The sequence below is a fragment of the Sceloporus undulatus genome, chromosome 3 (assembly GCF_019175285.1).
Source record: "Sceloporus undulatus isolate JIND9_A2432 ecotype Alabama chromosome 3, SceUnd_v1.1, whole genome shotgun sequence".
In the NCBI taxonomy this organism is placed as follows: domain Eukaryota; kingdom Metazoa; phylum Chordata; class Lepidosauria; order Squamata; family Phrynosomatidae; genus Sceloporus; species Sceloporus undulatus.
Window position 1 is genome coordinate 10,516,713 of NC_056524.1, and position 21,410 is coordinate 10,538,122.

Below are 21,410 nucleotides of genomic sequence, written 5' to 3' on the forward strand. Positions count from 1 at the left end.
GAACCCTCTCCTTGCATCTAGAATTTCTGATAGTCTTGCTTTGTTCTTTCCGTAGGTGTCAATAAAACTTCCATCTGTGATTGTTTCTATTATTTATTTAGTTATTTATTTATTTACAAAGTCTAAATTATCACTAGTGGGCAGACTGAGTATAAAAGCTTCCCAGAATGGCTTTGAAAGAAGTCTGGGGAATTTCATTAAATCTTTTTAATGGCTGCTGTCAAAAGAACCCTGTGTTCTTCCCAAAACTCCTGTTATTGCTTTTACTATTGTGCTTTACAGATAGCTCTTTAAAGGGGGAGGAAAAAGAACAGCTATAAGTTTACTGATAGTTGCAATATTCTACATCAGCTGTTGTTGTTGCTCCTTCAAATGACTGTTTCTTCCTGCATGGTGGGGGGTTGGACAAGGTGGCCCTTGTCATAATCTCTACCAACTCTGTGGAGGAGCCCTGGTGGCGCAGTGGTTAAATGCTTGTACTGCAGCCATTCACTGAAAACCACAAGGTTGTGAGTTCAAGACCAGCAAAGGGCCCAAGCTCGACTCAGGCTTGCATCCTTCCGAGGTCGCTAAAATGAGTACCCAGACTGTTGGGGGCAAAATTAGCTTGCTTGCTAATTAGCTTACTTGCTGTTCACTGCTATGATTTTAGGAATAGCGGTACATAAATAAAACAAATTATTATTATTATTATTATTATTATCATCATCATGTGGAGCATAAGGATAGGAGCAAAGCAGATTGCTCCTGTCCTTATCCCATCTCATTTAGGAGATCGGGGGAAGGATTATCACTCCCCACACACTTATCCCGTTCTTCTCCCATCCGTAAAGTGTAATGGACCCATCATTCGGCATTAATGGGAGTTTTTGTTAATACCAAATGATGGGCACATTACACTTCATGGACTGAAGAAGAATGGGATAAGCACACGGGGTATGATAATCTTTCCCCCATCGTGTGAATGAGACAGGATAAGGACAGGAGCAATCCAGTTTGCTACCATCTTTACCCTCCGTGTGATAATCTCCCATGACTCTATGCTCATAAGTCATTTCTGATTTATAGTGACCCTATAGCAAACCTGTCACAGGATTTTCTTGAATAGATTTGGTCAGAGGGGGCTTGCCTTTGCCTTCCTTTGGGACTGAGAGTGTATGACCTGCCCAAGGTCGCCCAGTCGGTTTCCATGGTCAAGCAAGGAACGCAAGGAACACTTGAGTTGTAGTCCAAAACTCAAAGCAGTGCACCATGTTGGCTCCTGCATCAGCTATTTAGTTGCTTATGCATAATTAAGTAACATTTCCTGGCACAAGCCCACCTTAGCAGCCAGTTAGCTGCCAATTAGGGTGCAAGGAGCATGGTGTTTCTTTCCCCCTTCTACCTGTGAGAGAGGCTGAAACAATTACAATACAGGGTTCCTGTCAGAATACCTCATTGCTATCTTGCTTGCTAGTGGAACAGGGGCAGAAACATCCTTCTTGCATCATGATCAGCAGTTGAACAGACCTCCTTCTCCTGATCTCTCTCCTAGCTGTGAAGGTAGGCTCGGGGGAGCATTTAAGTAGCTTGGATACTTTTGACAGAATACTCTGAGTTGCCCAGGCAAGTCGCTTTAATAATAATAATAATAATAATAATAATAATAATAATAATAATAATATTTTATTTGTATACCGCTTTTCCAAAGATCAAAGCAGTTTACATCAAAGCACAGTTACATTCAATTTATGAAAATATAAAATCTACATATATCAATATACACTCCTCAGCATAATAAAAGATACAGCCATAAAATCTATCAGTCAATAAAATGAACTTCTATCAGGAATGGTATCTACAAGGAGTCAGACGGGTATGCTAGCCAAAATAAATGTGTCTTCAAAGCCTTCTTGAAGGCATTTAAGGTGGGGCAGACCCAGATTTTGTCAGGAAGATTATTCCAGAGAGTCGGTGCTGTCGTTGCAAATGATCTTTTGTGAGTCATTGTCAATCTCACTCTCGGACACTCTAGCAGATGTTTCCCTTTGACGTCAGTATGAGAGTCACAACTGTATCATCACAGTATTGGGTATCTTGTTCTGATCTCCGATCAAATCACAATTGCAGAGCAATTTGTCAAGGATGCTCTCAGGTACTGCATAGGAAGGGAACCTCCCATCACCAGCATGTTTTGCTCCAAGTTTTCTGGAAAAATTGGAGCAAAAGGGAAGTCTTTTTAATGTGGGACAATCCCAGAGTCTGGTCTGGGCATTGTGAAAACAGCCTAGACCCAATTCAGGGTTTTGGGTCTGAGCAATGTAAAAAGCATGCAACAAGACTGGAGGGAAATTGTAATGCAGACAAGCCTTTAGAGGAAGATTACAGTTCAGTAACAGATCTATAACTCTAGGTTATGAACCAGTAACTGCAATACAGAATACCAACTTCTGTATTCTTTTTATTTAAACTATTTTTATCCTACCTTTTTATCATGAGATCTCAGGGTAGCAAAACAGATAAACCAGTATAAACAATTTACACGATTCTCCATTAAAATCAATAAATAATTTAAATGATATAAAAACATATTAATCAATTTAACCACTTTCATTGCCATAGTTCAATGCTATGGATCTCTGGGATTTGTAGTTTGTTGTGGCACAAGAGCACTCCGAGAGAGAAGGCTAAATATACCACAAAACTACAAATTCCAGGATCACATAACATTGAGCCATGGCAGTTAAAGCAATGTCAAACTGCATTATTTCTACAATGTAGATGCAACCCTGGACTGACAAAAATCATTGCTGTTTGGAATTTTGGCTTGAAAAATTTGCATATGATTGTTTTGTGCATAACACAGCTTTTTCTGTGCACAAAACAATGTTTCTATGCAAAAAAAATATTTTGGGTGACACACACACACACACACACACACACACACACACCCCGGTTTCCTTCACAGAAAATGCTGTAACTGGAGATTTATTATGTACAAAATTCACAGGTAGATTTTTTTTTCTGTGCAGAAAATAATATTTCTGCATAGAAATAGTGTTGTGCACAAAGAAAATGCTGTGTTATATGCAAAGAGAAACTCAGAATAGGTCCCAAATTGTGAATTGGCTTCAACAACTGAAGTTTTCGAAGACTTTCTTGTAGTTGAAAGAAAATGTCTAAAATGACTTGTTGCTTCCTTTGAGGGGGAAAAATATATAGTGAAGCATTATATCCCTATGCTGGTTTTGTGAAGCTCTGTGGCTATGAGTTGAATTCACAGCATAGCTCAGTTCTTGACTCTCAACAGCAAGTCGTCTGCATTCTAAATGACAGAAATCATGCGATGAAAATTTTCATGCCAAGACAGCCACCGGAAAAAAAGGGAGAGGGAATGAATGGTGGAATACTCTCATGATTTATTGATATTGTTCCTCATCATCTCTGCATAAAATCTGGAAATAAATTCTTGTTGCCACTCACTCAAAGAGGGAAATATTTATTTCAACATACTCCAGTAGTGGATTGAATTAATCATGATCTGCCAGTGTACACTCGGTGTAACTCTAACCTTAGCAAGCTTCGCTCAAAAGCTCACAAACCAGCTGCAGCATACCAGCATATCTAATGTAAACCCTTGCATTTTCACCTCTACAGTGTGGGAAGAATTAATTTATTTCTTACTAGGATTGTGGTCTGATGATCTCCTTTAGCTACTAAACTAGCTTCTCTCTCGACCTGAATCTGCACTGCAAAAATAATGCAGTTTGACAATGCTTTAACTGCTATGGAGCAATAGCATGGAACTCTGGGATTTGTAGTTTTGGGAGCTATTTAGCCTTCTCTGTCAGAAAGCTTTGGTGCCACAACAAACTACAAATCCCAGGATTCCATAAAATGGTGCCATAGAAGTTAAAGTGGTGTCAAATGGTATTGTTTTTGCAGTGAAGATGCAGCTTGGGTTACAGCTAGTTGTGGAAGGAGGCTAGAAATGTTGTCCTGTTACACCTTGGTCACCAGCAGAGTAGACCCCCATATGTTTCAGAATAACTGCTTGCTGTTCCAATAGCTTGAGGGGAGTTGGTGTCAGGAGCTGCACATACAACTATGCTGCCATAAAATATGGGAAGGTTAAGAAGTGGATTATGTAGTGGTTAAATTATTATCACAGAAACAGGAGGATTTCGGCAACATCTGGTAAGAAAACACTGGGGGACAGGAAGGCATGAGTCAAGCCTGTTCAAGGTTGTTCCTGTGAGAAGCACTAGATTGAAAGAACAAAGAAGAGGCATTATTATTATTATTATTATTATTATTATTGTCATCATCATTTATTTGTATAGGGCCATACATTTACATGGCCCTTTACAGAAACAGTACCAATCATAAACTATACAGTAATTATAAACAAATTATAGAGATAAAATATAATACTACAATAGCAATTGAGATATAATCAAATATAAAATTCTAAAACAGTATTAATGTAAAATTCCAAATACTTTAAGAAACAAGAATGTCTTTAATTCAGATTTAAAACTAGCCAAAGAAGAGGCAGTCTGCAAATTGATGTATAGACAGTATAGGAACGATAGGTGAAAAATGTGTTTATTAATTGTAATGAATAAGAATTGAGCCCGCCACGAATTTGAAATTGTGTGTAATTTACTTAAACAATGTTCACCTAAGGACCTAAGCAAAGCAGTGGAGGACAGGGGTTCTTGGAAATGTCTCATCCACGGGGTTGCCATGAGCTGAGGTCAACTTGAGAGCAGTTAACAACAATAACAACAACAACTGGTGGTGCAGTGGTTAAATGCCTGTACCGCAGCCATTAACTCAAAACCACAAGGTTGCGAGTTCAAGACCAGCAAAAGGGCCCAAGCTGGACTCAGGCTTGCATCCTTCCGAGGTCGCTTAAAATGAGTACCCAGACTGTTGGGGGCAAATTAGCTTACTTGCTAATTAGCTTACTTGCTGTTCACCGCTATGATCTTTGGAATAGCGGTATATAAATAAAACAAAGTATTATTATTATTAACAACAAAACAACAACACACCTACCTACATCACATTTGGACTACTTTAATGGGCTCTACATGGGGCTGCCTTTGAAAAGAGTTTGGAAAAGAGTTGAAAATTCAGCTAGTTCAAAGAGCTGCTGCCAGGCTGTTAACAGGGGCAGATTACAGAGACCATACAACGTCCCTGTTGAAACAGCTTCATTGGCTGCCAGTTTGTTTCCGGGCACAATTCAAGGTCCTGGTTATTACCTATAAATCCCTACATAGCTCAGGTCCACACTATTTGGCAGACCGTTTCTCTTGGTATGAACCTGCCTGGAGATGAACTCTGAGATCCTCTGGAGAAGCTCTTCTCTCTGTGCCAACATCATCACAAACATGGTTGGTGGGGACGCGAGGGAGGGCCTTCTCGGTGGTTGCTCCTAGACTCTGGAACTCCCGGCCCAGGAAGATCAGAACAGCTCCCTCCTTGATGGCCATCCAATGGCAGGTGAAGACCTACCTCTTCACACAGGCGTTTAAAGAATTACTATCAGGACAAGTTGGAATATTAGACCATTTTAAAAATTTGCTACAATTTTTTCTCTATGTATAGATTTATATTTTTAATGTGTTTTATTCTTTTAATAACGATCTGTTTTAATACTGTAATAATTTAATTCCTTTTTACTGTACTTTTTAAAGATGATTTTAATTGTATTGTTTTTAATGCTGTGAAGCCGCTTTGAGTCCCAGTCCTGGGAAAAAAGCGGGATACAAATAAATATAATAATAATAATAATAATAATAATAATAATAATAATAAATACCTTAAATGCACCAGATCCCATCTGATCTTGGAAGCTAAGATCACAGTCAGCCCTGGTTAATACTTGGATGAACTACCACCAATGAAGACCAGTGCTTTGAGCTATAGTTCAGAGGAAGGAAATAGTAAAGTTGCCTTTGAATATTCCTTGCTTAAGAATACCTTATCGAACTCATGGGGTTGCCATAAATCATCAGGAGATTTGAAAGTACTAACGCACAACATGTGTGTGTGTGTGTGTGCACGCATGTGTATGCACATGTATGTGTATTTTAAATCAGCTGGTGCATTTTCTCCTTGTCTCTCTCCTATGTTGCTACAGCATTTTGTCAGGATGCAGATAAAAAAGAATTGTGCCAGAAATGGCCCCAGTTCTAACTGGAGCACCATTCTAATTTGGTATGGCATGTTCTACTTTCCTAATTTCAGATAGCGATCTATTTTAAAATGTGTCCCACTTAGTTTCATTTCATGTCAAACTGTCCTTTCTTTAATTGGAAGAGCACTTTGCTGGAGAACTTGTCTCTGCCCAGCGGTGGCCATAAAGGAAGTTTTGGGCTGCTGACGTGCCATTTTACACTTTCAGCTTCAAATAAACTATGATAAAAATTTAACAAAATTCAGCATCCATACCAAAGTATTTTTTTTTCTCATTGAAAAATAATGGATACCTTTTTAACAGGTGCATTCAAAAGAACAACATGTTTGGCTCTTGAAACTGGATTAAATATTGCTCTCTGCCCTCACAGTAAAAGTTAAAAAAAGAAAATACTATTTGTTTATGGCATTGGTGCAACCAAAAATAACATTTCTGCAGTAAGGATTCAGCAGCAAGGTTCCAGTCTGATGCTTAGTCCAAAGAATAATATTACTTATTCTTTCCATTCATCTACTTCAGGGGTAGGAAAAATGCAGCAATGGGCCTTATACCGTTTTGTGGTTCACAGAACACCCTGAAAGGAAGTGTGGAAGGCATTTACATTATGTTTGGAGGCTCCTTGGGCCTTTCAGGGATTTTACCAAAACCTTCTTGGCCCCAAATGTTCCCAAACATCCACTGGAAGCATGGGGTGCATTTCCAACACATTTTGCAGCCTTCCTGAGTCAGGTAAGGACCAGAAGAGACCTTTTTGAAATTCAAAACATGGTGAAAATGCCTCCATGCCCCTAGAGACATTTGGGGACAATTTTGGTGGGAATAGGTACATCCCTCCAAAATCTCCTAGTAGGCAATGCATGACTTATTTCTAGACATGATTAACAATACAACTGAGGCTTGTAAATTTTTTCCCTTTAATAATGTGGGCTCTTTGTATCCTCTGGTGTTTGGTTCCAGGACACCCACACACAAGCAGGGCCAGCTCATCCATATAGGCAAACTAGGCATCTGCCTAGGGTGGCAAAATTTAGGGGTGGTGCAGTGGCTTTTTCTGTATAATTATTTGCATAATTAAATAATATTAAAGTGAAAACTCATTACAGCAAGCAATGTAAAAGCAAGTCTTTAACCTGTAAAAACCTAACTGGCTTTTTGACTAATTCTCAATTCTATGAAGGAAGATTGGAACCTAAGTTTATGTCATGTTTAGCTTTAACAAAAGAAACAGCGGAAATCAAGGGGTGAAAATAATTATAAGGGGCAACAGGGGTGCCAAAATATTTCTCTCCTCGAGTGGCCAAATACCTAGAGCCGATACCAATATCCATGGATACGCAGGTTCCATTATATATAATGACATAGTAAAATGCTGTCCATTACAAAAATTGGCAAAACCAAGGTTTGCTTTTTGGATTTTCTGTGTGTGTGTGTGTGTGTGTGTCTGTCTGTTTGGGAATATTTCAAACTGTGGTGGGTTGAATCTGTGGATACAAAAACTGTGGATATTGAGGTCCAACTATGTTCCTTCCCCTTGTCCCAATGTAGACAGGGAGTGAAAAAGTCACAAGTGTATATCTAAAAGTACATTTAAATTAAGAATGGGAAGAATATTCAAAATTTTTGGAAAATAGTAAAAAAAATGTTGTTGTTTTTTTAAACTGTTTCAGGAAGCCCAGATGAGAAAAATCTTGGAGTGATAAGAATCTTTGAAGTTCTAGATTTAGGAGATTATCACACTACCTCCGGTTCCTGGCTTACCTCTTCTGAATTTGGCTCAAAGTTAGGCTGATTTTATCGCATGGCCTTTTCTGTCAAAATGGCTTCCTGTTGCCTCCAGGGCTAAATTTGGGCCCCGTAAGTTGCTTCAGTGGCCATTTTTTCCAATTTGGAAGCTTCCGATTTGGCAAAAATGGCCACCCAAGTGACTTCCTTGGCCTAACTTCCGAATTTGAGCCAAATTTGGAAGAGGTAAGTCAGGCACCAAGAGGCAGTGCAATAACCTCCTTAATTGGAAATTTCACCTGTGGTTGTTTTGCAAGGGAAACAGCATTTCCTCCACAGAAAATGATTTTTCTATACAGAAATACTATTTCCCTGGCAGAAAAAAGGTGATTCCTGTGCAGAAAATGTTTTAATTGGCATTTACTCTGCAAAATTCCCAGATTTGCTGCACAGAAAATAATATTTCTATACGGGAATAGTATTTCCTGCACAAGAAATGCTCTTTTGTATATAGAAAATACTGTTTTCTATGCAAAACAATTACACGGCAATTTTGCACAGAATGAGTCCTAAATTGTGAGCAGTCTGCAAATACTGTCTGGTTTTAAGGCCTTCTCATATTGGGAAGAAAATTGTAAAACTTACTCAATGCTTATTCAAGAAGAAACATAGAGAAGAATAGCATTCCTAGCCTAGAGTACAGTTTAGGACTTGTCTATATGGACTATTTAGTGCAAATTCAGCTGGGGCTCACTGTTTCTGCACCTGATTTGACCTTTCCTCCCCTTATCTCAAATTTTAAAAACTTAACTTTTGCTCCAGTTTTTGTTTTTTGTTTTTTGTTTTTTGTTTTTTTTTTTTTTTTTTTTTTTTTTTTTTTTATTTTTTGGCTCTTTCTCTGCAACAGTGATGAGGCATCTAGCATCAATAACATGACTGGATGTCTTGTGGCATCAGCAGTTGTGTTGAACAACAAATGGAGATCATGTGGGATGGCAGTCGCTGCTATTGCTACCAAAAAAGCACCGGTAATGGGGGGGAGGGGGAGGATTCAGGGCCAGAATACTCCAGGGGCAGCCCAGAGTGTCCTGGCAAGTGAACACAAGCCATCCGTTTAGTCCATCCTCTCTTTCTCACTTTTTCCCAATAAAATTCAAAGCAGCCTTTGCAGACTCAAGTTCTTGTGAAGATGAGATGGCAGGAGACTGATGATTGACATCATCTTATCAATAATCTATTCATTTTAAATCTTTAATTTAATTTAATGTATTCAAGAGACAGATACCCTGACTTTCCTTTTATAAAACAAGCTGCAAGGCAGCTTACAGTAGGTTTTCAAAGGATTCCAAACAGGAACAACAAAGCAATAAATAAAATTAGTCTAAAACCATAGCACATAACAGAACCATTTTGTACCATTCAAAACTTTAAACCAAGCTGTCAATTTCAGTGTCTATGAAACAGTGGCTTGTGAGCTGGAGTGGTAAATTCATCACTCATGATAATAATCACAATAGCCAAATGGATCATATAGTTTCGAAGACAGTATGTCCCTGAATTCCAGGATGCTGGGTTACACAGATACCTGATCTGATCCAAGAATATTCGTTTTATACATAATGGTCCTGGATGAATTAAGTCATGTACATTTCCTGACTGAGATCCTACACAGCCAAGCATAGCATAAGAGTTCCATATTCAGAGGTCTGTTACAATTCCCATATCCCCCCCCCGCCCCAGATTCAGACCCCATTCACACTACAGAAATAATCCGTGATGAATCCTTGCTGATCACACATGTCCTGAATGCACTCTATGCAGTGGGGGGGTAGGATGGATAGGTGGCAAAAACCTCACTTAACCCAGGATATTTGATACCAGATTTTCTTCCAAGTTTTCCTGAAAGAGCTGCATCAATCTGCATCTTCGGCAATGTGAATAAGCTTCTGAATCAATCCGGATTTCTCTGTATCATTCAGAAGAATAGAGGTGGCTCCATTTATCCCAAAACAACGGCATGTGTGAATAAAGAAGTGATTACAATAACTCGAAGAGATTTACAAACCCAAAAAATGGGAACAACAAACCTGATATGCATCAGCGCAGTGATCCACATCTCCTCAGGACAAAAAAATGAATGTGAATGCCACCTCACTGTTGTACTCAAGTAGGTCCTTCAAATACATAGACATCCCCTCGTTGGTAGAAAGAGTAGAGGATCATAGAAGCATAATAAAGTATATCTTCTACTGAGATCTACTAGAATCCCAGATGCTTCTCCAACCCTCTACACTTTTCACCAGCGATGGAATTTCTATCTCAGTGCAACACTGAATAGGAATTGGGGAGAGGGGGTAGTCATTGTGGAAAATGGAAGATAATACAAAGTATCCCTCTTCTTCTTGGTTCTTAAACCTCATGATAGAATGAATGTATCAAGGTTGGTTCAATGGGGATGGCATTCCAAACTTAGAGTGCCACTATAGAGTGGGCCCTCGTTTGAGCCACCACTTCATGTCCTCTCCTCCACAATAGGATGAGGGTTCATTTACTTTATTACAATGCAACAGCCTGGTGAAAAATGATTGGCTCTTTGGTCACTGACACCACATGCGGTCGCCATTCACCTCCAGGCAGTCTTGGAAGAAACGGATTTTCTAGATCCATTTCAAATCGGCTTTAGGGCAGGACAAGAAGTTGAGACTGCCATGGTAACTTAGTCGATGATCTCCATCTGGGCAGCGACAGGGGAAATGTGACCCTGCTGGTACTCTTGGACCTCTCAACGGCCTTTGATACCATTGACCACGGTATCCTTCTGGAACGCCTGGGGGAATTGGGAATTGAGGGCACTGCTTTGCAGTGGTTCCATTCCTACCTCTCAGGTAGATTCCAGATGGTGATGCTGGGAAACAGCCCTCAGGGCACCATTCTGTCTCCCATGCTATTTAACATTTACAAAAAGCTGCTGGACAAGATCATCCAGAGACAGTACGCTGATGACACCCAAATATACTTCTCTATGTCTCGGGCTGATGCAGCGACTGAGGATGGCATCTCTCCTCTGAATGCCTGTCTTCGGTCAGTAATCGACTGGATGAGGAGAAACAAACTCAAACTGAATTGACCACGGTATCCTTCTGGAATGCCTGGGGGAGATGCCAGCGCCGAGGGAACTAGGCGCGCATCCACGCAAGGACTGACTTTGCTGCGCCAGCACAGCGTTTCTGGAGGGGGAGAGGAGCCGGTGGGAGCAGCAACTCTATAAAAGCCAGCTCGCCGGCCCCCAGGAAGGAGATGCCAGTGCCGAGGGAACTAGGCGCGCACCCACGCGAGGACTGACTTTGCAGCGTCAGCACAGAGTTTCTGGAGGAGGAGAGGAGCCAATAGGATTGGCAACTCTATAAAAGCCGGCCCGCCGGTCCCCAGGAAGGAGACGCCAGCACAAAGGGAACAGGGCACATACCAGTGTGAAGCTTTTTATTGCCCTCATAGGGAGTTAGGTAAATTTTATACAGCCGGTATTGCCTGGACCTGGCGTAATTTCGAATACTATATAGAAATTGCATTAAGGGGGGAAAGAACCAAGGGGGGAAATTATAGTAATATTTTCATTTCAACTTAGTATAGATAGTGGTGGTTTGATAATTTTATATACTTGACTCTTGGTATTGGATACCAATTTAATTACACCCTAATAGATTAAGACATTCCATGGCATCATTTAAACTTGTCATGCTAGGCTTTAAATTTCTTGTTATCTACGACTTCATGCTCGGATATACTTGGATGATGGTTTCAACAGAGTCAGTACAACACGTCTCATATGATATGGAGGAGATTGTAGCTAGGAGAATGAAAACAGATTATATTGAGAGAAAGATTGTCACCGAGTGGGGAAACCCAATAGGAGTGGTGCGGGGCATGGGGAGATATAGCGATAACAGGCTGAAGAGTACGTTTAAAGGAAGACGAGAACAATGCTTAATATCTATCCTGTCTTCCAGTCACCCTGTTAACCCAAAAGAACCAAGGATCATCCCAAACATACCACAGACCCTTACCTTGCTCCTATGTAATGCCAAGTCAGTGAAAAATAAATCTCATATCATCTACGATCTATTAGATGATTATGATGCCGACCTGGCATGCATTACAGAAACCTGGCTGGGGGAGGATAGTGGTTTGACCTGGACAAAAGTCCTCCCGGCCAGGTATGGAGTACAGGAGCAGGTTAGGGAAAGTGGGCAAGGGGGAGGTGTGGCTATGGTCCAAAAAGCCATATTACCTTGATCAGGAATCCGGTTCCGAAACTGAAACACATCAAGTGTATTTACCTGACCCTGAAGGCCAAGGACAGTCTGGGGATTCTGTTGATCTACCGTCCACCCTGTAGCCTCCCTGGCTGAGCTGACACAGCTGGTTTCGGAGCTGGTGTTGGAGTCGCCTAGGCTTTTAGTCCTGGATGACCTCAACATCCCCTTCGAGGCCAGCTCTTCAGATCTATCAGGTGCAGCTCAGTTGTTCATGGAATCCATGGGCCTATCCCAATTGGTCTCGGGTCCAACACACTGTGTAGGTAATACACTCAATGTAGTCTTCAGTATGGACCAAGATAATCCATGGGTGGAAATAAATGATATTTCCCCCTTGTTATGGACGGATCACTACCTGGTCAAAGTAGGATGGAAAGCCATGATCCAGAAACCCTTTGGGGTGGAGGACCTATTATAATGGTCCGCCCTCGAAAGTTGATGGAACCCAAAAGGTTCCAAGAAGCCTTAGAGGGTATTTTGTTTGGGAATAATGCCGATTCTGTTGACATCCTGGTTGATAATTGGAATATGAATCTCACCGGGGTAATAAACAGTATCTCTCCTGAGCATCCTTACCAGCCTGCTCCAAATAAAAGACCCTGGTATACTAAAGATCTTCGCCAGATAAAGCGGGCTGCACAACGACTAGAGCGCTACTGGCGGAAACACCGGAACTTATCTGACAAGACACTCCATGAGAACATGTTACGTTCCTACGGAGTGGCAATCGATGCAGCAAAGAATTTGTTCTGTGCTGCACGGATTGCATCGGCACAGTCTCGTCCAGCAGAGCTGTTCAGGGTGGTTAGGGAATTAACACAACCCCCGGTCACCCTGAACCCCCTACTAGAGTCAACTATAGCCTGCTATGATGCCTTTAATGACTTCTTTGCCGATAAAATCTCTCAGCTAAGGGCCAATCTTGATGCCAGTCTTTTGACAGAACCTATAGCAGAGGCCTCCAGTGACTCTGGAAACAAGCTTATTCTGGATCGTTTTGAGTTTGTTAATACCGAGGACGTGCACAAGCTTCTTGGTCAGGTGAAAAGGACGACCTGTCCCCTCAATCCCTGCCCTTCTCAGTTGACCATTCAGGGAGGAGATGTCATAAAAACTGCTATACATGTTATAGTTAATACATCTCTCCGGGAAGGTACATTTCCACTGCCTTTGAAACAGGCAATAGTAAAACCTCTCCTGAAGAAACCTTCCCTTGACCCCCTGCTAATGAGCAGTTATAGGCCGGTCTCCCTACTACCATTCTTGGGGAAGGTGATTGAGAGGGCAGTCACCCTTCAACTCCAAGCAGTCTTGGATGAAGCCGATTATCTAGACCCATTTCAAACTGGCTTCAGAACGGGACACGGAGTGGAGACTGCCATGGTCGCCTTAGAGGATGATCTCTATCTGGGCATTGACATGGGAAAAGTGACCCTGTTAGTGCTCTTGGACATCTCAGCGGCCTTCGATACCATTGACCACAGTATCCTTCTGAAACGCCTGAGAGAGTTGGGTATCGGGGACACTGAGCTCCAGTGGTTCCGATCCTACCTCTCGGGAAGGTTCCAGTCGGTGAGGCTGGGGGATAGTTGCTCTTGTAAAAGAGAGCTGACATCTGTTGTTCCTCAGGGCACCATTCTATCCCCCATGCTGTTTAACATTTACATGAAGCCGCTGGGAGAGATCATCCGGAAGCATGGAGCACAGTGTTATGAGTACGCTGATGACACCCAGATCTATCTCTCCATGTCACCGACTGGTACAGTGACTAAGGATGGCACCTCTCCTCTGGATCCCTGCCTGGGATCAGTAATGGGCTGGATGAGGGAAAACAAACTCAATCTGAATCCGTAGAAAACAGAGGTACTTGTGATAGGTACCCCCAAGTCCAAACAGGGACATTTGCCATCCTATCCTTGAGGGGGTTATGCTTCCCCTAAAGGATAAAGTTCGCAGTTTGGGAGTACTCCTGGATTCATCTCTACAATTGTCATCTCAAGTAGATGTGACGGCTAGGAGTGCTTGGTACCAGCTTCGGCTGATACGCCAACTGGGCCCCTGTCTGGACAGAAAGGACCTTGAAACTATAGTACATGCACTGGTAATCTCTCGCTTGGATTTCTGTAATGCACTCTACATGGGGCTACCTTTGTACCAGGTTCAGAAGCTACAACTAGTTCAGAATGCAGCAGCCAGATTGATTACAAGTACTCCGAGATCGGACCACATAACACCTACATTAAAATCTCTCCACTGGCTGCCTATTAGCTTCTGGGAGCAATACAAAGTTTTGGTCATTACCTATAAAGCCCTACATGGCTTGGGCCCGAGTTACTTGAGGGAGCGCCTCTCCCTACATAATCTGCCCCACACCCTCAGAACAACGGGGAAATTTTTACTTGATTGCCCCAAGGTAAAACTAGCAGCAACTCACCGGAGGGCTTATACGGCGGCAGCCCCTACCCTCTGGAACGCACTCCCAGAAAAAATCCGACTCTGTTTTACATTAGAAGGCTTTAAGAAGGCATTAAAACCCCACCTCTTTCAGGTAGCATATCCTCCAGATTCTGTTTAGATTAAGGAGTCCCCCCCCCCCCTTATAATTGATGGTTTTAAGGATTTGTACATGGTTCAGGTTTTTAGGAAATTGTATGAAATTGTGATTGTGATTACTGAGCCATTTTATTGTTTTGTACTGTGACAGGTGTCACATGCTTACTATGTTGTGAACCGCTTTGATCTACAGGAAAGGCGGTATATAAATAAAGTTTTTATTATTATTTATTTAGGTAAGACAGAGGTACTTGTAATAGGGACTCCCAATCCAGGAATGGAGTTATGTCAGCCAGTTCTGGATGGGGTCACACTTCCCCTGACGGAGTCTGTCCGCAGTCTGGAGGTGCTCCATGACTCATCAACTGTCAGTACAGGTGGATGCGACGGTTAGGAGCACTTGTTATCAGCTTCAGCTGATATGCCAGCTGCGCCCCTTCCTGGAAAGGAGAGACCTTGAAGAAGTTGTACATGCAATGGTAATCTCTTTGCCTGATTTCTGCAACACGCTTTACATGGGGCTACCCTTGTGCCAAGTTCAGAAACTTCAATTGGTACAAAACATGGCAGCCAGGTTGGTTACGGACACACCTAGAACTGCCCATATTACACCTGTCCTAAAATCTCTCCACTGGCTGGCTATCAATTTCCGGGCAAGATACAAGGTGTTGGTTTTAACCTTTAAAGCCTTACATGGCTTGGGTCCAGACTACATGCAGGAGCGCCTCCTTCCATATAATCCACCCTGCACACTTTAGTCCTCTCGGAAGAATCTGCTACAACCTAAGAAGATTAGGTTGTCTGCGGCGACCTAGAGGACCTTTTCATCTGCCTCTCCCAGGCTCTGGAATGACCTGCCGGATGAGATCCATCATCTTACCACCTTGCAAGCCTTTAAAAAGGCAATCAAGACGGATCTCTTCCGGCAGGCCTTCCCAGATCAGCCTCCTTGACCTGCCTCCCCCTGCTACTACTATTACTGTTGCTGTTATTTCTACTGCTTCTAACATTGATATTGACATTGGTACCGATATCACCATCCCTGCCCCCTCTCTTCTATAGGAAATCTCTCCTGCACAATTCACCCACAAGTTTTTTTCTTTTCCTTTTATTATGCTTGTATTGGCATGTTTTATACTATCTGCTGTTTAATCCTATTTTATGGCTTGGATTTACACTTTTACAATTGGGGGGAGGGCTGGGTTTTTGGGATCTGTCTTTTTAATTGTAATTTTAATTGTATGCGGTGTCATTTTACTGTTGTGATCCGCTTTAATTCCTTGTGCAAAAGCAGAATATAAATAAATTATTATTATTTCATGTGGACCAGATATGCCCGACCTCTCCATTGTTAACAATATAATGTGGATACCCCTGCTTCATTGGACTCAATTATACTTTTCTCTACTTGTTAAGGGGAAATGATACTTTCTGAAGACATTCAAAAATAAAACCAAAGGCCAGACTCTTCTTTGTGCCTTATGCATGCATACTTTCTCCTATAGAAGCAGCTGGACCTTTTTTCTTTCTTTCTTTCTTTCTTTCTTTTTTTTTTTTTTGGGGGGGGGGGGGTCTGATGCACAATGTCTGCATTCAGTTTAAGTCCATTGAAGCAGAATTGTGCATGAGGTGTTGTGTACTTAGTTGAGCACTGTGTTAAGCATCTGACTGAGTCTCTAGTTGCACAACATTTCCATTCCATACAAGAGTGGCATCATACAGTCCAGGCTTAACTCAGTATACAAATATTTATGCTGTACAATGCAGAAGTAGAATTTTGAGCAATATTTTTATTGTACAAAAATAGCTAGCTAGCAGATAACCAAGAATAAAGATTTCTCAGACAACCTATCTCACTACCCTCTTTCAAGCAGCCTGTAAAAACTTTTTAAAGTTTAAAGTACTGCATGATTCCCCCCCCCCCCCTTTTCCTCTGGAAATTTTAAGTAATGCCTGTAGAGACTTTTCTGCTTCAATTGTGTTGGGAAAAGTGAGAAATAGTACTGGATCTCTCAAGCAGAGTAATCAAATGCTAAGGCAGAAGCTGAAAACACAACCAGTCCCACATCCACCCACTCACAGAGAAAAGCTTAGTATTCTTGATAAAGCACAGAAAATAGCTATACTTACAAATTATTTGTGCATAATGAAATGGAGAATGTCATTCAAGAGGAGAGAGTGGGTCATTGTTTTTGAGGAGCACCATTCCCCCCTCCAGACATAGGAGGACAGCACTGCATCATCCTGTAGCATTATGCTAGTGGCCTTTTAGATACACTGACTTTCACACTACACAACTGTAGTACTATAATTCCACACTAACTGCCCTGGCAACATCCTGTGGAGGCCTGGGGTTTATCATTTGTGGAGACATTGAAGGTCTCTGGCTAAGAGTTCTAAATGGCCCTCCTTAAACTGCAGACCACAGGATTCCATAAGATGCCATAAGTTGGATATCACTTGAAGGCACACAACAACAACAACAACAACAACAACAACAATGAGAGAGAGAGAGGATTACTAGCAATGCCAATTAATGCAAAGAATATTAACAAGTTTCATCTAACAAAACCATCCAGTGACTCAACATTCATGAGATATTTCTTCATATTTCTTTCAAAGGGAGGAGAATATTAGTGTCTTTTCACTGCTAACTCATCTTTCCAAAAGTTTCTCAGAACCAGATGGGATAATAAAGATGTCTGTTTGTTCCATTAAGTGCCAGCAGAGCCACCATTAGTATGCTAATGGACAGATGTTTTCCTAAAGAAGGGATGCAAGATGTAATATGTATCATGAGAATTTGTCATTCCTATTTGGAGGCAGGCTGTCCAGCCTGGATATGTAAGCAACTGAGGAAATCTTTGTGAAACTTCTACCAGTCTTTATATGAAACATTCACCAGCAGCCATCTCAATGGCTCTACTGAATCTACATCTAATATTAATTCTCAGAGGTGAATCAGCACTAATCCTACCAATATATGGCACCAGTGAAGGGCTAAGAATTAAATTCTGAAATACAGTTTCAAAGGAAACACCTGGTCTATTCTCAATGTTAACATTTGTACTAAGAATTAAAGACAGGGATGTGGGAATTGACCACTATTGCTTTCAGGGCATTTCTTACAATCCCACCCACACCGTTTTCAAAACCAGCCTAGCATAACTCACTGAAGCCATGCAAGGACATGGCACATCACTTCAGTACAGTGAGGAGCATCACAGTCCCCTCTCCTGTATTAAATGATGGCTTTCCTCTTATGCAAAATATGGCTTTAAGTGAAATTCTCCTTTCTCTTATACTAGGTGGGGGACCTGTGACCCTCCAGATGCTGTTGGGTTTCCAGTTCCCATCATCCCTGGTGACTGAATTAGCTGGCTATGCTATAACAAGAAGGCTCTTTAATTCCCTCCTTCCTATTATGAACTCCGGTAGAGCGCTCAACTCACATATTCACACTGTTTCTATCCACTGGCTGTGATGTTGGCTCAAAGAGAGGAGCTGCTCGTGGACATAGGCCATGATCCTGGATGGAGTCCAATTCTGGGAAGAATTCCAACAAGCTGAAATAGAGCATAAAGCTCTACCACATACACTTGTACTCCCTGTCCTCTCCCCACCAACCTTCTCACCAATCTTCTCTCTGGATAGATATCCTACACACACAGCCATGTATCGACCAGAGCAGTACAGGGGTGGCCAGGCAACATCTTGTTGTGTTCCTGAAGCTGAGTGCACAACAATTTCATCCTCCTCCTGGATTTCCCAGGTGTCATCCAAAGATTCCCCAGAAAAGGGGGGGCTGCTTCTTCATGATTCCAGCTGCAGTAACACAGCTGGATGCTCCTTGGCCAATCACTGCCCTCCTCTGATCATTAAGTGACCATGGGGGAGCCCAGCCAGCTAGAAGGCAGGAGTCAAGAACAAGGGCCATTATGGACAATGCTGGATGCCTCCATGTACAGCAACTAAAACAAACACACACACACACAAACAAACAAACAGAGGCCATACGGAGACAAACTTGCATATGTCGGGACTCTGAACAATATCTCTCAAAATCTTTGTTCACTTTAAGGAAGATGATCTTGTGTTTTGTATCTTGGAACAAGCAGTGAGGAGTAGGGTAGGGTCTCACCAAAGCCTCTGTTACTGATCACTACAGCAAAGACATGGCTTAAAATCCTATTACCTGTGTCCATTGTCTTGGTACAAAAAAGCCAAGGTGAACAAAAAGCAAGGGTATTTGAGTTTGGGAGATGTGCTTAGGATAGAATTGCCAGGCTGAATACGGAACAGGGATCTTGTAACTTTAAGGCCAAACAGACTGAGGAGCAGGGCCAGGTAAGGTACAACTCTAGGAAGCCATGCAAAGGCACACGGGTCTTGCCTTCCTTTTCAACTTTGAACTTCCACTGTAGCTATTCCCTCCAAACACACCTCTTACCTTCCAAGTGGAGAACAGACATAAGTGCCAATGATAAGAACAGACCTTGGCACTTCTCTACTCCCCACTTGCCACTCTCCACCAGGAAAACAAGAGCTGTTTTTGGATGGAACAGCCACCTCTGAAAGTTTAAGCCTGAAAAGGAAGGCAAGACATGTATCTGCTCCCAGCGTCACAGAGCTTCCTGCTAACTTGTTCTACTTTTCTTTGGGCTTATAGATACAAGAGTCCTGTCCTGTATCCAACCTGGCAACACTAGCTGAGCACCAGATTGATTCACTGGATCACTAGTACTTTATCCATACATTAAAATCCAGACATAATGCCATTCATTATCTTTGAAAGGGCTTTGATAGGTTGTGGTTGTGTGCCTTCAGGTCATTCTTGTTCTATGGTGACCCTAAGGTGATCCTATTACAGGATTTTCTTGTTCAGCAGAGGTTTACCTCTGCCTTTCAAGGAGGCTGAGAGAGCATGATTTGCTGAAGAGGAATTTGAACCCTGTTCTACAGAGTTATAGTCCAATGCTCAAACCACTACACCACATTGGCTCTCTTATGGTGACCCTAAGACAACCCTATTATGGAATTTTCTTGGCAAGATTTGTTCAGAGGAGGTTTGTCATTACCTTCACCTAAATTTGAGAGAGTGTGACATGCCCAAGGTCACCCAGTGGGTTTCATGGCTGAGTAGAGAATTCAACCCTGGTCTCCAGATCCAACACTCAAACCATTATGCTACACTGGCTTTACCAATGGAGAAATTCTAGTGCTTGAAAATCTATCTGTCCATCCATCCATCCATCCATGGAATTTCTATTTTACCTCTGTCAGGGCTCCAAAGGTAATACACAATGACTAAGAAACATTTCAAGCAATACCTAGATAAAAAGCTATAAAAACAAACTAAATCCTTAAGAAATAATTTAAATTCGCAGTTAAAACATCCAGAATATTTTAAAGGACCGAAGATCTTATTTGGATTGCCTTGTTGTGTGTTGTATTGTTGTTGTTGTTGTTGTTGTTGAATTACAGTTACCAGAATTCCCCTAGTCAGCATGGACAGTGTTGGGAGGATTCTGGGAGACAGATTGCAAAAGAGCACATTTTCAAAGCTCTGAAAATGACAGTGGAAATCACTTTTCTAAAAATAAGAAACCCAATGATAATTTGGCACTGGGTTGTACAGTAAAGCAGACACAAACTACATTTGTTCTCTGTTGGATCATTGGAAAAGTACCTTGTTGAAACAGAGCTGATTTTTCCCCTCACTCTTCAAATTGCATCTCCTGTTTAAGAAAAAGAGATAATCTGTGCCAAAACAGTCAGAGAAGACTGTGTGCACTGCCCTGTCAATCTGCTTGCCTGAGTTAACATTTACATTCTCTCAATCCAAAAATTGTCTATGAGATTTCTAATTATGGCTGCTATTTAACTTAGACTTTTAGAGGGAGGGAGGTGAAAAAATGTTGAATTTGGCATATTCTTAAATTAATTCACTGTTAAAGAGAAAACAGCTTACAGTTTACGGAGGTGTTAAAATAAATACAACTCAGTGCAACCTTTCATAAATGAGAATGCAAAACAGCAATGTAAGGCTTGAGGATCCACAATGTTTCCTATTTTCAGGTTTTTTACCCTTCTTTTCCTTTTCAATTTCTTTCTTTCTAATTTCTAATAATGCAAGAAAGTGTGTTGGAGCCCTTGTCTGCACTGAACAGGATGCTCCAGGTGTAGCCTGCAGCATCCTGGCCCCAGAACTGCCCTGAGCACTTCCCATTGCCTGCCAATGCTGCAGCAGTTATGGGGAACTTTTTGCAGGTGTGTGCTCCTGTGTTGCCTGCTGCCACTATCACTCCTGATTTTCCTGGAAACCCCAGAACAAAAGCTGAATTCATTTAAATTGTTCTAAGGGGTGGAAGGGCTGGATGCTCTTTTTTCATTAAGGATGCAAATATTTTTTTTCAGACACTCTTTTTACATTAAAGACAGAAATACTCCAGGTTCCCTTCCTCTGACTGAAAGTAGAGCATGAATCCTTTTCTGGAAGCCTTCATGATGTTTTCATTATCCAAATGTGTTGAGAAATACCCTAGATAGATAGATAGATAGATAGATAGATAGATAGATAGATAGATAGATAGATAGATAGATAGATAGATAGATAGATAGATAGATAG